At 46.9% G+C, this 17,509-nt stretch overlaps 1 protein-coding gene and 2 long non-coding RNA genes across 3 annotated transcripts in view; 1 reads left to right on the top strand and 2 right to left on the bottom strand.

The window, feature by feature from the left end:
* The window catches only part of LOC134928148 (uncharacterized), a 196,425-nt gene that overhangs the window by 169,124 nt on the left and 9,792 nt on the right, over positions 1–17,509 (top strand). The gene's annotated exons all lie outside the window — the stretch shown is intronic.
* On the bottom strand, positions 603–2,595 carry LOC134929269 (uncharacterized). Its single transcript, XR_010178432.1, has 2 exons — positions 2,294–2,595; positions 603–789 (listed from the first exon to the last, which is right to left on the bottom strand). It is a non-coding gene; the product is annotated as an uncharacterized LOC134929269 (long non-coding RNA).
* The window catches only part of METTL4 (methyltransferase 4, N6-adenosine), a 576,485-nt gene continuing 561,796 nt past the window's right edge, over positions 2,821–17,509 (bottom strand). The window contains exon 12 of the mRNA XM_063923557.1: positions 2,821–2,989. The gene's annotated coding sequence lies outside the window, so the exon portion shown is untranslated. The remainder of the gene's footprint in view (positions 2,990–17,509) is intronic.

Raw genomic sequence — 17,509 nt, 5'->3', positions numbered from 1 at the left:
GCCCCCAACGGGTTTTTGCTATTTCGTACGCAGTACTACACAAAGTAGGCGTATGCCAAATGACAACGCATTAATGCGAACCCATCGCATAAGCACAAACCTCATCGTTAAAAACCGAACTCATCGTAGATTTACACATTCCTCTTAAATGTGCACAAGTTTTTGCGGAAAAACGCACAGCAATGTTTTTTTTTTCCTAATTTATATTACACCTTGCAATTCAAACTCAACAAGCGTTCCTCAATTACAAATCCAATTAGTGTAATGATTGATTGTGTGCATGACCAATTAAGTCTGCAAAGAATACCTCAAGAACACTTTGTAGGCATAATTGGACATTACCATGTTTGTTTATAAATAAGTGAAATAGATGTGTTAACTGTGCCTGACATAATGTTAAATAGCATAATTTTGAGTGGAGTTGTAGTGTGTGAATGTATGTGTTTACATGTTTTTGAAAACAATAAGCTACTAACTGCCTTAATTTGTATGTAAATAATAAGCCTAATAATCGTAAGTTTGTTGTGTTTTTTTTGTAAGTTAACCAATTTATGCTTGGCAATATGCTGTTCTTTTATTGCATTAAAAAACACAACAAGCGCTTAACTGTAAAAACTATTTTTTTATTATTTTATTCATTTTGTTTTTGTTTTTAATATATCAAAAATCAAACAAATGTAAATTAACAGAAATTTTGCAGCCTTTCTAGGTCTGCCAGCATGGCCTGCAAATGGGCCTTTAGGCTGGCCACGATGCCTGCCAGGCTTGTGGGATCTCCAACGGCACCATCTGAAATGCAGAGGAAAAATAAAATTTACAACATAACTAACATTACCTATTACACCAGCAATCCACAAAGCACACTTTCATAGCAAAGGAAATACATCATGGATGTTTGAATGTAAAAACACTAGCATACCAACACACAAGCATGCTCAGCAATGTTTGTCATTGATAAATTACAATGGGGGTCATTCCGAGTTGTTCGCTCATTATTTTTTTCTCGCAACGGAGCGATTAGTCGCTAATGCGCATGCGCAATGTCCGCAGTGCGACTGCGCCAAGTAAATTTGCTATGCAGTTAGGTATTTTACTCACGGCATTACGAGGTTTTTTCTTCGTTCTGGTGATCGTAATGTGATTGACAGGAAGTGGGTGTTTCTGGGCGGAAACTGGCCGTTTTATGGGTGTGTGCGAAAAAACGCTACCGTTTCTGGGAAAAACGCGGGAGTGGCTGGAGAAACGGAGGAGTGTCTGGGCGAACGCTGGGTGTGTTTGTGACGTCAAACCAGGAACGACAAGCACTGAACTGATCGCACTGGCTGAGTAAGTTTCGAGCTACTCAGAAACTGCACAGAGAAGTCTTTTCGCAATATTGCGAATCTTTCGTTCGCAATTTTACTTTGCTAAGATTCACTCCCAGTAGGCGGCGGCTTAGCGTGTGCAAAGCTGCTAAAAGCAGCTTGCGAGCGAACAACTCGGAATGACCACCAATGTGTAAAAGTGTACCACACCATGATGTACATTTACTAAGATGGGAGTTCTATTTAAGATGGGACGTTGCCCATAGCAACCAATCACATTCCACATCTCTTCTAGAAGGTGCTAAATAACTGAGACGTTGATTCTGATTGGTTGCTATGGGCAACATCCCATCTTGAATAACACTCCCATCTTAGTACATGTAACCGCATGCTGCCCTTCATTCACATCTGGAGTGAAGCAGACTTGTCTTTTGTGGTGTTTGCCCTGCATCATCACACTGCATATCAACATCTTCAGAAGGACAACATATCCTAGCATGCCCACACTCCCTGAAAGGCTGCCTTACTACCTAAGGTCAAACAGATTTTAAAATTTCAACAAAAATTTTTGTGAGTGTAACTTTCACAACACAAATCATTGTGTCCTTAGCCTGGCTAACAAAGTGAAGCATGCGAGTTGAATGTGCAAATATTAGGAATACCCAGGCACAAGTGTAAAAGACCTACAACATACTAAACTCCACTCAGGTCTAACTGTTTCACTGACAACCTAGCACATATAAACCCTGTTGTCCTGGCAACCCTGTCGACCTAATGAGTGTCGACCTAGAGTGGACAGCCTAAACATTGCACACATAGACACTGTACATCTAATGATACTCACATAAATGTTAATGCAACATCTATACCATGAAGACGAACACAAACATTTTTCTTTGGGCCAAGATTGGCCACAGTACAACACTGCATGTATTTTATTTTTAAGTTTAAGTAGGTAACCAATACATTTTAAATGTTGAAAAACTTACTCTCATCTGCCACATGCGGACTCCCCGGAATCTCCGCAGGGGCTTCTGCTGCCCACTCACTGGGTGGGGAAGGGGGCTGGATGGGGGAAGGAGGCTGGATGGGGGTAGGACGGTGGATTGGGGAAGGAGGCTGGATTGGGGAAGGAGGCTGGATTGGGGAAGGAGGAGGAATTGGGGAAGGAGGAGGGATTGGGGTGCTTTTTTCAGAGGGTGGGTCTGATTGAGAGGGGGAGGGGGGCGGAGAGGCTGTTTGGGCAACAGAGGGGGAGTGGGCCAGAGAGGGGGACTGGGAAAGAGAGGGGGAGGGGGCCGGAGTGGTAGTTTGGCTTTCAGAGGGGGAGGGGGACAGAGAGGGGTATTGGTAAAGAGAGGGGGAGGGGGGCTGAGAAGGGGACTGGGAAGAAGAGGGGGATTGGGCAACAGAAGGGGAGGGGGGCTGAGAAGAAGAGGGGGATTGGGCAACAGAAGGGGAGGGGGGCTGAGAAGGGAACTGGGAAGAAGAGGGGGATTGGGCAACAAAAGGGGAGGGGGGCTGAGAAGGGGACTGGGAAGAAGAGGGGGATTGGGCAACAGAAGGGGAGGGGGGCTGAGAAGGGGACTGGGAAGAAGAGGGGGATTGGGCAACAGAAGGGGAGGGGGGCTGAGAACTGGCTTGGTCTGGGCTCCCAGCAGCAGCAGCTTCCCGTTGTGCTCGCCCTAGAACGACATATGTAATATTTAGGTTGTAGCATGAAAAATTTAAACAACAGCATATTCCTAACACACTGTTCTGTCCCATGTTAAAGACACAGGGGTAACATTAATACGTGTTTTTATTATTTAAACTGGTGATGTTGCCCATAGCAACCAATCAAATTCTACGTAACATTTATTAAGCTGCTTCTATCAGATAATAGTTAGAATCTGATTGTTTGCTATAGGCAACATCACCAGTTCTTAAACCTCCCACCTTATTAAATTTTGCCCACTGAGCAAGTTATTGGGTTCAGGTGACAGCCTGTGTAGCAACTCTGTACAACAACATTCACTTTTTCAGAAGCACCTTGCTACACAGTCAGTACTGCTTGCCCTAACCACACACACTGTGTCATGTTTATTCTACAATAGTTTATTGTCAGTGTGCAAATATTCACACTATCACTTAGTGAAAATAGGCAAAGTTTATGCTAAAAATCTCAGTGTTATTTTATGTAATATGTAACTTACTGCGCCTACGTATGTCACGGATTTGTTGGCGGAGTTCCGCCAACAGGTCCGGCGTGCGCCTGCGGAGGTCGCTCCAGCGCCTCTCCAACTGAATGATGGTCCTCCTGCTCCGGGCGCGGGTTCGCAATAAGCGGCGGACCTCCGCGTAGGCCTCGCACTTTACCCTAATTGGGACAAAGGGCCCTGCGCGGCCTATGCGGCGGTCCATTACCGCTACCAGGACGCGCAGCTCGCGGCGGGTAAAAGCTGTTGCACGCATGATGGCAATGGCGTTTTCCATATATGGGCTTATATTTATAGTGTGTGGTGGCATGTGATTGGTTGTAATTGCATGGTGTCATCTGTAATAAACTTTATTGATATGTGTACATTAATGTGCAGGACAGTTTGTACAGTTCGCATGGTCGGAGATTCGTACCCGCAGGGACACACACACACACACACACACACACACACACACACACACACACACACACACACACACACACACACACACACACATCATTGAGATATGGCTGCAAATCATAAACATACAAGTCTACATATATATATATATATATATATATATATATATATAAAACAACACACACATATTTTTTTAGCCCTATTTTTGGGCTTAGAAAAATAAGATTTTACTCACCGGTAAATCTATTTCTCGTAGTCCGTAGTGGATGCTGGGGACTCCGTAAGGACCATGGGGAATAGACGGGCTCCGCAGGAGACTGGGCACTCTAAGAAAGATTTAGTAATACTGGTGTGCACTGGCTCCTACCTCTATGCCCCTCCTCCAGACCTCAGTTAAGGAAACTGTGCCCGGAAGAGCTGACATTACAAGGAAAGGATTTTGGAATCCAGGGTAAGACTCATACCAGCCACACCAATCACACCGTATAACTTGTGATAAACTTACCCAGTCAACAGTATGAACAACAACAGAGCATCAAACAATGGATGCCAAGATAACATAACCCTTTATTAAGCAATAACTATATACATGTATTGCAGAAAGTCCGCACTTGGGACGGGCGCCCAGCATCCACTACGGACTACGAGAAATAGATTTACCGGTGAGTAAAATCTTGTTTTCTCTAACGTCCTAGTGGATGCCGGGGACTCCGTAAGGACCATGAGGATTATACCAAAGCTCCCAAACGGGCGGGAGAGTGCGGATGACTCTGCAGCACCGAATGGGCAAACACAAGGTCCTCCTCAGCCAGGGTATCAAACTTGTAGAACTTAGCAAATGTGTTTGAACCCGACCAAGTAGCTGCTCGGCAAAGCTGTAATGCCGAGACCACTCGGGCAGCCGCCCAAGAAGAGCCCACTTTCCTTGTGGAATGGGCTTTCACTGATTTTGGATGCAGCAATCCAGCCGCAGAATGAGCCTGCTGAATCGTGTTACAGATCCAGCGAGCAATGGTTTGCTTTGAAGCAGGAGCACCCAGCTTGTTGGATGCATACAGGATAAACAGCGAGTCAGTCTTCCTGACTCTAGCCGTCCTGGCTACATAGATCTTCAAAGCCCTGACAACATCAAGCAACTTGGAATCCACCAAGTCACGAGTAGCCGCAGGCACCACAATAGGTTGGTTCAAATGAAAAGATGACACCACCTTCGGCAGAAATTGCGGACGAGTCCGTAATTCTGCCCTGTCCATATGGAAAACCAGATAGGGGCTTTTACATGACAAAGCCGCCAATTCTGACACACGCCTAGCCGAAGCTAAGGCCAATAGCATGACCACCTTCCACGTGAGATACTTTAGCTCCACGGTCTTAAGTGGCTCAAACCAGTGGGATTTCAGGAAACCCAACACCACGTTGAGATCCCAAGGTGCCACTGGTGGCACAAAAGGGGGCTGAATATGCAGCACTCCCTTAACAAACGTCTGAACTTCAGGAAGAGAAGCCAGTTCCTTTTGAAAGAAAATGGATAGGGCCGAAATCTGGACCTTTATGGACCCCAACTTCAAGCTCATAGTCACTCCAGACTGTAGGAAGTGCAGGAACCGGCCCAGCTGGAATTCCTCTGTAGGGGCCTTCCTGGCCTCACACCAGGCAACATATTTTCGCCATATACGGTGATAGTGTTTTGCTGTCACGTCCTTCCTAGCCTTTATCAGCGTAGGAATAACTTCATCCGGAATGCCTTTTTCCGCTAGGATCCTGCGTTCAACCGCCATGCCGTCAAACGCAGCCGCGGTAAGTCTTGGAACAGACAGGGCCCCTGTTGCAACAGGTCCTGTCTGAGAGGCAGAGGCCATGGGTCCTCTGTGAGCATTTCTTGCAGTTCCGGGTACCAAGTCCTTCTTGGCCAATCTGGAACAATGAGTATTGATCTCACTCCTCTTTTTTTTACGATTCTCAGCACCTTGGGTATGAGAGGAAGAGGAGGAAACACATAGACCGACTGGAACACCCACGGTGTTACTAGTGCGTCCACAGCTATCGCCTGAGCGTCTCTTGACCTGGCGCAATACCTTTGTAGCTTTTTGTTGAGACGGGATGCCATCATGTCCACCTGTGGCAGTTCCCATCGATTTGTAATCTGAGTGAAGACTTTGTGATGAAGTCCCCACTCTCCCGGGTGGAGGTCGTGCCTGCTGAGGAAGTCTGCTTCCCAGTTGTCCACTCCCGGAATGAACACTGCTGACAGTGCTTGCACGTGATTCTCCGCCCAACGAAGAATCCTGGTGGCTTCCGCCATCGCCACTCTGCTTCTTGTGCTGCCCTGGCGGTTTACATGAGCCACTGCGGTGATGTTGTCTGACTGAATCAGCACCGGTTGGTTGCGAAGCAGAGACTCCGCTTGACTCAGGGCGTTGTATATGGCCCTTAGTTCCAGGATATTTATGTGCAGACAAGCCTCCTGACTTGACCACAACCCTTGGAAGTTTCTTCCCTGAGTGACTGCCCCCCATCCTCGGAGGCTCGCATCCGTGGTCACCAGGACCCAGTCCTGTATGCCGAACCTGCGGCCCTCGAGAAGGTGAGCACTCTGCAGCCACCACAGAAGAGACACCCTGGCCCTCGGGGACAGGGTGATCAGCCGATGCATCTGAAGATGCGATCCGGACCACTTGTCCAACAGATCCCACTGAAAGATCCTCGCACGGAACCTGCCGAAGGGAATGGCTTCGTACGATGCCACCATCTTTCCCAGGACTCGCGTGCAGTGATGCACCGACACCTGTTTCGGTTTTAAGAGGTCTCTGACTAGAGTCACGAGCTCCTGAGCCTTCTCCGCCGGGAGAAACACCTTCTTCTGGTCTGTGTCCAGAATCATGCCCAGAAAGGGCAGACGCGTCGTAGGAATCAGCTGCGACTTTGGGATATTCAGAATCCAGCCATGCTGCTGCAACACTTCCTGAGAGTGTGCTACGCTGATCAGCAACTGCTCTCTGGACCTCGCCCTTATGAGGAGATCGTCCAAGTATGGAATAACTGTGACTCCTTGCTTTCTCAGGATCACCATCATTTCAGCCATTACCTTGGTAAATATTCTCGGTGCCGTGGAGAGCCCAAACGGCAACGTCTGGAATTGGTAATGACAGTCCTGTACCACAAATCTGAGGTACTCCTGATGAGGTGGATAAATGGGGACATGCAAGTAAGCATCCTTGATGTCCAGAGACACCATAAAATCCCCCTCTTCCAGGCTTGCAATGACCGCTCTGAGCGATTCCATTTTGAACTTAAATCTTTTCAGATAAATGTTCAGGGACTTTAAATTCAATATGGGTCTGACCGAACCGTCCGGTTTCGGTACCACAAACATTGTGGAATAGTATCCCCTTCCCTGTTGAAGGAGGGGAACCTTTACCACCACCTGCTGGAGATATAACTTGTGAATTGCCGCTAACACTACTTCCCTTTCCATGGGGGAAGCTGGCAGGGCCGATTTGAGGTAATGGTGAGGGGGCATCACTTCGAATTCCAGCTTGTATCCCTGAGACACAATCTGTAAAGCCCAGGGATCCACCTGTGAGCGAACCCACTGGTGGCTGAAATTTCGGAGACGCGCCCCCACCGCTCCTGGCTCCACCTGTGGAGCCCCAGCGTCATGCGGTGGATTTAGTGGAAGCCGGGGAGGACTTCTGTTCCTGGGAACTAGCTGTATGGTGCAGCTTCTTTCCTCTACCCCTGCCTCTGGCAAGAAAGGATGCACCTCTGACTTTCTTGCTTCTTTGTGATCGAAAGGACTGCATTTGGTAATACGGTGCTTTGTTAGGCTGTGAGGGAGTATATGGCAAAAAATTTGACTTCCCAGCCGTAGCTGTGGAAACTAGGTCCGAGAGACTGTCCCCAAACAATTCCTCACCCTTGTAAGGTAAAACCTCCATGTGCTTTTTGGAGTCGGCATCACCTGTCCATTGCCGAGTCCACAGGACCCTTCTGGCAGAAATTGACATTGCATTTATTCTAGAGCCCAGTAGGCAAATGTCCCTCTGGGCATCCCTCATATATAGGACAGCGTCTTTTATATGCCCCAGGGTCAGTAAAATGGTATCCTTGTCTAAGTTGTCCAGTTCCTCAGACAGATTATCTGTTAATGTTGCTACAGCACTACACATTCAGGCCGACGCAATTGCCGGCCTCAGTAGAGTACCTGAATGTGTATAAACAGACTTCAGGATACTTTCCTGCTTCCTATCGGCAGGATCCTTTAGGGAGGCCGTATCCTGTGACGGCAGGGCCACCTTCTTAGATAAGCGTGTCAGAGCTTTATCTACCCTAGGGGAGGATTCCCAGCGCATCCTGTCCGTTGGCGGGAAAGGGTACGCCATAAGTAACCTTTTGGAAATCAGCACTTTCCTATCGGGGGAATCCCACGCTTTTTCACATAACTCATTTAACTCATGTGAAGGGGGAAAAGTCACCTCTTGCTTTTTCTTCCCATACATATAAACCCTCTTGTCAGGGACAGGGTTTACCTCTGATATGTGCAATACATCCTTCATTGCTATAATCATGTAGCGGATGGCTTTAGCCATTTTAGGCTGCAATTTTGCATCATCGCCATCGACACTGGAGTCAGAATCCGTGTCGATATCTGTGTCAACAATTTTGGATAGTGGGCGCTTCTGAGACCCTGACGGCCTCTGCGCTGTAGGATCAGGCATGGGCTGAGACCCCGACTGACCCAAGGCATCAGCTTTGTCCAACCTTTTATGCAAGGAGTTTACATTATCATTTAACACCTTCCACATATCCATCCAATCAGGTGTCAGCGCCGTCGGCGGCGACACGTCATTCATCTGCACCTGCTCTGCCTCCACATAGCCCTCCTCGTCAAACATGTCGACACACGCGTACCGACACACCACACACACAGGGGATGCTCTATATGAGGACAGGACCCCCACAAGGCCTTTTGGAGAGACAGAGAGAGAGTATGCCAGCACACACCCCAGCGCTATATGACCCAGGAATCACACAGTAACTTAGTGTTTACCCAGTAGCTGCTGTATATATGATTAATGCGCTAAATTTATTTGCCCCCCCTCTCTTTTTACCCTCTTTCTACCGTGAGTCTGCAGGGGAGAGCCTGGGGAGCTTCCTCTCAGCGGAGCTGTGGAGAGAAAATGGCGCTGGTGAGTGCTGAGGAAGAAGGCCCCGCCCCCTCAGCGGCGGGCTTCTGTCCCGCGATTTTGTGTAAAATTAATGGCGGGGGCTCATGCATATTACAGTGCCCAGCTGTATATATGCTGCTTTTTTGCCAGGAGGTAATCAATTGCTGCCCAGGGCCCCCCCCCCCCCCCTGCGCCCTGCACCCTACAGTGACCGAAGTGTGTGGGTTAGTGTGGGCGCAATGGCGCACAGCTGCAGTGCTGTGCGCTACCTCATATGAAGATAGGAGTCTTCTGCCGCCGATTTTGACGTCTTCTTGCTTCAACCCGCCGGCTTCTGTCTTCTGGCTCTGCGAGGGGGACGGCGGCGCGGCTCCGGGAACGGACGACCAAGGTTAGGTTCCTGTGTTCGATCCCTCTGGAGCTAATGGTGTTCAGTAGCCTAAGAAGCGCAACCTAGCCGCAGTTAGTAGGTTTGCTTCTCTCCCCTCAGTCCCACGTAGCAGAGAGTCTGTTGCCAGCAGAAGCTCTCTGAAAATAAAAAACCTAACTAAAATACTTTCTTATAAGCAAGCTCAGGAGAGCTTACTAAAATGCACCCAGCTCTGTCCGGGCACAGATTCTAACTGAGGTCTGGAGGAGGGGCATAGAGGGAGGAGCCAGTGCACACCAGTAGTACTAAATCTTTCTTAGAGTGCCCAGTCTCCTGTGGAGCCCGTCTATTCCCCATGGTCCTTACGGAGTCCCCAGCATCCACTAGGACGTTAGAGAAAAACAAAACTAAGTGTAACAATCTGTTTACTCACCACATTTTGCTGGAACAAACAGCTACACAAAGTCACAAATTTGTGGTTTTTTAGGATCAGATGGTGTGGCATTTTTATGGTAAACAGATGCACAAGCCAAACAGAAAATTAAAAAAACAAACAAACAAACAATTATTGTTGTTTACATTCAAAACTACAAAAGTAATAAAAAAACCATTGTATACAACAATCTTACACAACATACATGATAAGGAGAACATTACAGAAAAAAACTGTACTGAAACAATATAAAATACTCGCAAAACTCACACAGAAATGTGCTCACTCAGAAATGTCCACCTTGCTTCAGTAATTTTCTGCATACAACCACACACACACAGGCTGCATGCAGGGCGTTTATATAGCCAGTGCAACAATTACTGGACCAATTTGCATAATATACACCTGCGTGGAATTCCGCACCGGAAAACACACGCAGCTATAAATAGCTAAACACTCGTGCATACACACATGCCACCAGCAACATGGCTACTCGTGAGCAGATGGCAGCAGAGATGGACGAGGTGCAGAAGCAGATGGCAGCTTTAGCACATCGATGCCTAGCACTGCGGAGGCAGATGCTTGACTTTGGCAATGCTGATTTAGAAATAGCAGGACCCAGTACTAGACAAACTCCATCTTCTGATACCCAGGAGTTAGGAGTGAATCCCCTGCCAGACATAGATAGTGGGGAAACTGAGGGTGATTCCGGACTAGCAGCTCAAACACAAACTACACAAGCAGCTAGTGAAGAGGAAGATGGTGAGGAAGGACAGGACGATAGCTCACAGGCTACATCCAAAAATAAGAAAAGACAGCCCGCCTTCACTAAGAGGGAGTTACGGGTTTTGGTCACACAGGCCATGCAAAAAATACATCGAGGACCCAAGAACATGGGTGCTGCAACCAAAGAGAGAATTTGGAGGGACATCACTGATTCTGTTAATGAAGTCGGCTCAATAGTCCGCACCTCGCAGGAAGTTCGAAGACGGTAAGTGTATATTGCCAGTCCATTTTCTGTGCCAAGTATTCTTAAAAAGTTAGTTAGATGTGATGTTGCCTATAGCAACCAAATGCATAACATGTGTACTATATATTAAAGCAGGTATTCATAATTTTTCTCTACCTTGCCCCTATTTTTCCCCACATATGTAGTTGGGCCGACTTCAAATCCCATCTGAAGGGCAAGAGGTCTGCGGAGTGGAATGCTTCGAGGGCAACAGGGGGAGGTCCAGCTGCCACTGTGGAATACACAGATCTTGAGGAGATGGCGATGGACTGTGTGAGCTACGAGGAGGGGGTTGGGGTGTCTCATATGGACACGGACCTGCCTGAAATACTCCATGCACATGACTTGCCAGGTAAGTTTACCCACATATTCCTAAAGAAATATTTTTTTGGTTCCAAAAGTCTCATATTGTTTTTTTCTACTCTTTTTCCACTCATTCTTCTATTTGCTTTGAACATAACACAGCACAGGTGGGTGAGCAGGTAGAGTCACAGGAGGGTTATGTGGCTGAGGCTGAGGGACCTAGTGTCTGTGCCAGTGTGGGACCACACATTCCATCTGTCCAGATACCAACTGGCCCCCCCACCCAACCCTCTGCTATCCCGGAAATCCTGACTGAAATAGCCAGGTATGGTGAGAGCCTGAATGCTTTTCAGGACAGGATGCTACGGGAGGTAAGCCAGATACCTGTCCGGCTCACTGAGCACAGAACCAGTGTGGAGCAAGGTGTAGCTCAACTCTGCCAAGGTCTGGCAGAGATCAGGCAGGGCCAAGATCAACTCGCCTCCTCCTTCCAACAACTTGCCAATTCTATTCGGCAAGGGCTCCAGGACATCGCTGTCTCCCTTGCCCACAGTGGCAGAGAGCCAGCCACATCGGCTCCCTCCCCTCCCCCTGCCCAGGAAGAACATCCCACTGGGCAGGGCCCTCGAAGGTCGCTCCGAAGACCGAGCCATGAAGAACTACATCAGGCGGGGGAAAAAAAGAGAAAGTGATGTCTCTCCAGATGGGCAGCACCCATGTTTTACATGTTGCCTCAATGTTTTTTTTTATTTTGGCTTGTGTGGCCAGAATGTAGAACTCCCTCAAAGTGAAAGGTTTTCTTTAAATTGTAGCCTGTGAGTTATTTGGCCCTACACCTGAGCCATCTTCCTCTTCCTAGCGTGCTGTGTATGTTTGTGTTTGTGTGTTGGTTCCGGAATCTACCTCAGTTCCCCTAAAAGTTTAGTCTGGCTGGGGGTTCACTTAGTTAATTTAAAACATCATATTTTGTCAGAAGATGGGGTTACCATAGTACTGGGTTCTGCTATGTGCATTTTGCCACTGCCATCTGCTTGCTGCTATGTCCATCTCTGTATGTGATGCTCATTTTGTAGCCATGTTGTGTTGGTGATTTTGTATTTTTTTTTTTTTTTTTAAGTAAAAAAAAATTACTTTACAATTGCTTGTGTGTTTTATTAAAGGTTATGCACTCAGGAAAACTGTGCCCTGTAAACTTGAACATGGCATATTGACATTTGTGGAACAAGGGAACAATCAGAATATTAAGACAATCATTGCATATTGTAATTTAAAATCTGTATGCCTTGCACAACACTTAATTGGCCATATAAAAAACCAAAAAAAATTAGGAACTTGGGTTACTAGGGGCAACATGCCATAGTATTAGATATGGACACATATTCCCACAAAAAACAAAAAAAAACATATTAAGTCACATTAAATGTAGGCTGCATTATGTTGCTCATGTTATTTGGTATGTACAAAGGAATATGTCTATGTCGAGAAGATTTAGCTGATGTAGTTTATAAGTTTGTTTAGTCACATTTGATATTATTAAACAAATAATTAAAACATGCATTTAACATCAGTTAATTTTTATTTGTCCCAAAAATACAGTGCATTATTTGTGAGTGTGTCAGATTTATTTGTGGTAACAATACAAATGTTAAGTGGCCATATAATTGCTGTTTGTAGTATTTTGTAAGAGCAGTATTTGGCGAGTAATTGCTCAACAGGTGAATTCACTTGCTAATTAATTGCTAATTAGAGCAGACACACACTTGTAACAGCACTTTGCAAGGGCTGAGTAGCTGCAGACTTGAGGGCCCTACTCACTGGCCGACCCGCCGCCGAGCTGCCCGATGGCGGATACGGCCGACGAGCGACCCGGCGGCGGGGGGGCAGTGACGGGGGGAGTGAAGTTTCTTCACTCCCCCCGTCACGCGGCTGCATTGAAGTGCAGGCAAATATGGACGAGATCGTCCATATTGGCCTGCATGCACAGCCGACGGGAGACCTGTGATGAACGAGCGCGGGGCCGCGCATCGTTCATCGCAGGAGTCTCCACACTGAAAGATATGAACGAGTTCTCGTTCATTTATGAACGAGATCGTTCATATCTTTCAAAAAATCGGCCAGTGTGTAGGGCCCATCACTCTTCGGCTGCGTCAAGATAGCGAACATTTGTTATGTACTTTTACCATAGGATACGCATTTTTGCCAAAAACACGCCTACTGCTGGTTGCATACTCCCACACTAGCCGCCCACTTTCACGCCCATTTCGTTGGATTGCGAAGCCGTGCCTCTGCCACGCCTCCGTCACTCCCTATTTTCGGTTATGTATTACGAGCAGATTTTCGTTTAGTAATTCTGCACAAGCGTCGTATCGCTCGCTTTGCGCATGCGTATTTCCGCTTTTGCGCATGCGCAGTTTGAGATTTTTTTGCCGTTTGCGATGCGATGAACTGCTGCGAACAACTCGGAATGAGGGCCATTGTCAGCGCAGGGTAAGCTGCTGTGCTTACTACACTTACACTCTGGTGTTTTTATCAAGGTCTTCTGAGATAATTTGGCTACTTAGAATTAGATCCTTTCTGCTACCTCATTCTATGGCTGCTTCAAGGGCCTCAGCCTGTGCCATAGCAACAGCGCATTCTTTCTCCTGATGCAGTGCATCTAAGCTGGCATCCAGATGCACTGTTTAAAATTTTAATGAAATCTCAGTTTTTCCATAAGAGGCTCATGCTTTTGCAGCATTGGTGTCTGCATGTGCTTTGATGGTGGCAGCACTCATTGTGGACATGCTAGAATGCAACAATCTTGATTTTTTGGAATAATGGCTGGATGTACTAGAGCGTTGTGAATGAACGCTCAAGCGGTCTCTAAAGCAGTCTAGTTTAGTTTATACCATCATTTAAGCACGTAATTTGAGAGACGTTTGTTTAGTTACATTTTCATTTATTTTAAATCTCACATTTCTTAGCAGTTATACCCAGGACCTTCAGTCATATTCTCCTTTATTTAAAGCACACATTTCAAAATACTGCCATGCCCAGTATTCAAATCCATGACCTTATTCAAGTAGCTACAGTCAGAGCTGGATTAAGGGGGGACCCAGGGGGTACATTACCCTGGGCCCCCCTATCCCAGGGGCCCTCCTGTCACTGCCATCCACCACAGGGTGTGCGAAGAGTGATCACCCCGGCTGCTACTGTGGGTCGCGAATGTGCAGGCTGTGTGACTGGTGGGTGCAGGGTTGTGGCTGCCATGGCCCTCAGGGACCGCCGCTCTTCCTGTACCATGTCACATTACCCTGCATTTCCCCCCTCCTCCCCCCATGTGCCGGAGATCTCACACCACACAGCATTCCCGGCTCCCCGCTGATGGAGAGCTGAGATGCCCGAGTCCTCATTGGCCCCGCCACCCTCCCTCCTCCAACAGCCGCCTGTGGGAGGTGAAGCAGTTACCGGAAACAGTTACAGAAGTGTCCTCGACTCCGGCCTCACACTACAGTGCAGCACCATGGTGCTCTGATCCTCCTGCCACCGGCCTCCTCTTCCGCCTGTGTCTGGGTCCGCGTGCCTTACTCGAGGTGAGTGACTAGAGAGCCCTGTGCCCTCCTGCCCTCACCCCCTGTGTGTAGCCCCGTGTACACCCTGACTTATGTGTGTGGCACCCTCTACCCCCTCCCCCTGGTATGTTGCCCCCTGTGTGTGTATGACACCTTGTGCCCCCCTGCCCATCCAACCCCCTGTGTGTGGACCATCTACGCCATCTTATGTGTGTGGCACCATCTACCCCCCTCACCCTGGTGTGTGGCCCCCTGTGTGTGTATGACACCTTGTGCCCTCCTGCCCCCCCAACCCCATGTGTGTGGCCCCTCTACCCCGACTTATGTGTGTGTAGCACTATCTACCCCCCCAACGTTGTTGTGTGGCCCCCTGTGTCTGCTGATTTTGTGTGTGCGTCACCCTGTGCCCCCCCTATTCCTGTGTGTATAACATTCTGTGCTCCCCCATGTGGTGCATTGTGTGTCTCCTGCCCCTGTGTTCGTGATACCCTGTGCCCCCATTTTCCTGTTTGATACACTTTGCAGACCCTGCATCTTTGTGTGTGGTGCCCAGTGATATATATATATATATATATATATATATATATATAGTCCTCCTGTGTAAAGCACACCATTCAAGCAGCCTGTTCACATAAAGACCAGCACACCATTTTAAATGCCAAAAGTTCTTTTAGTGTTGTTAAAATGCAGAGAATCATATCAAGTTGAATTCCATATAGCAGCAACTAATGAAATATTTCCAATAGATACATGAAAGCTTCAAACCAAGGGACTTATCTGGTCAGCAAGTGGATGCATCATCCTGTAGTAATAAGCCCGACAGCTGTTTCGGTGTATAACCACCTTCCTCAAGGGCTCCACAGAAACTAGCCCCATAGTTGCTTCTTAAATAGCCAGGGCGCCCATCATCAGCACACTGACATCCCACAAGTGTGACGACTCGCTCACCCGTCCACCCGCGCCAAACCGGCATCCATCACCACAGCGCCGCCGTGGACCGCACGCCATCCGTCTTTGGAACGCACTTCCGGTTCCGGTCTGTGCGCTCGTAATACTATCCGTGCAGGGATACAGCCGCTCGCATCTATCGGTCCATGCCACTACTGTAGCGCGCCAGCAGATGCTTAGTAGCAGACCCCAATGCACGGAAGCTTGTTGATGTATCATAAAAGTAGTGACTGGACTCAATTACATTAAACATGTTGTCAGACCACATAGTGTATCATTTGAACCAGGGGATTGGTTCCATAGTAGGGTTCCATTGCATTTTCCCCTGAACACTGCTGACATTAGCTTATATAATGTCAGCAGTGTTCAGGGGAAAATACAACCTATTAGGTGTAATTAGGACCTCTATGGTCATCAATAATTTCAATGAGATAGGGAGAAGGAGATATGTAGCTGTAAAGCTCAGTCATATAGGGAGCAATCCTGTAATGCCAATTAATTATGGACCAACAGTTTTCAGTCGATTAAGCGAGTAAAGTAAAGATAGAGAGGCATATCTAGCTGGAGAGCTCTAGACAAAAGATGACCTACCGATATATAGAGGTCAAAACTCTAGGATAATTAATCCTGAGTTATAAATATAATCATCGATTATTTTCTTAATGATAAGATAGATTATTTATGCAGTCCCCTCGTTATCTTTATAATTGAGGAAAGGGAGGAAAAGTGAGAGAGTTATATTATGAATATACACATGAAGGGAGAGGAGATACAAGAGAGCGCAAGGAGCAAATCAGTAATGGTTGGCATGACTGTAAATGGGAGCAACATAGTATGGTTAGATAACTAGATATTGTTCAATTCTATATTTTCATTGAGGCCTAATGGTTCTAGAGTCCTCAGACGGAAGATCCAGAAGGCCTCTCTTCTACATAACAGTGTAAACCGATCTCCACCTCTGTCGGTAATCCTGACTTGTTCTAAAGCTGTTATCCGGATGTTGGCCATGGCACCATGTTCGCACATACTTGTATGTCTAGAAAGACTGTGGAGCGAACACTTCTTGAGTATATTTCTTCTATGTTCTAGGAATCGCACTTTAAGTTTCCTTATTGTGCGTCCCACATACTGGGTGCCACAGCCACATTCAACCAAGTACACAATGTAGGTGGAGTTACAGTTCAAAAACTGTGTTATGGCGAATTCTTCGCCTGTAGTTCTAGATCTAAAGGACTTGTTTTTATGTACTATGTTCTTACATGTAAGACATCTAGATGAGGCACACTTAAAGAACCCATTTGGTTTCATTCTTAGCCAGTTCGAAGAAATGGCCCCCGTGGTGTTCACATTCATACTCTGCTCACTAGCAGCTCTACTACTATTAATCATCTTTTTGCTTGCGTTTGTATTCCTATTGGATCTAAACATACTGGGTGCTAGTTTAGATTGAAGTGTATCTGATTTTTTATATACAACTTTAATTTGATTTCCTATCTCTGATTCCAATAAAGGGTCGATTTTCAATAATTGGGTATTTTTGTGAATAATTTTTCTTATTTGTGTCGCATGTGTGTTATATTGTGTAACAAACACACAGTTATCATTATAGGTGCCCAAAACCCCGGTGTTAGCTTCTTTTATGTATTTTGGGACTTTTTTCTCCTCCAATAGAGTGGTTCTGTCTCTGCGATCCACTTCATGGAGGGCGTCTCGCAAAATATGGTCAGGATAACCTTGTTCCTGGAAGGCTACATACAATTTGTGTGTTTGTTCTTTATAGCTAGTTTCTCTAGAGCAGTTCCTTTTGAGCCTCAGGAACTGAC

This window comes from Pseudophryne corroboree, chromosome 5, assembly GCF_028390025.1.
Source record: "Pseudophryne corroboree isolate aPseCor3 chromosome 5, aPseCor3.hap2, whole genome shotgun sequence".
Lineage (NCBI taxonomy): Eukaryota > Metazoa > Chordata > Amphibia > Anura > Myobatrachidae > Pseudophryne > Pseudophryne corroboree.
The sequence above is the reverse complement of the archived record's forward strand: the minus strand, read 5'-3'. Positions and strand labels throughout refer to the sequence as shown.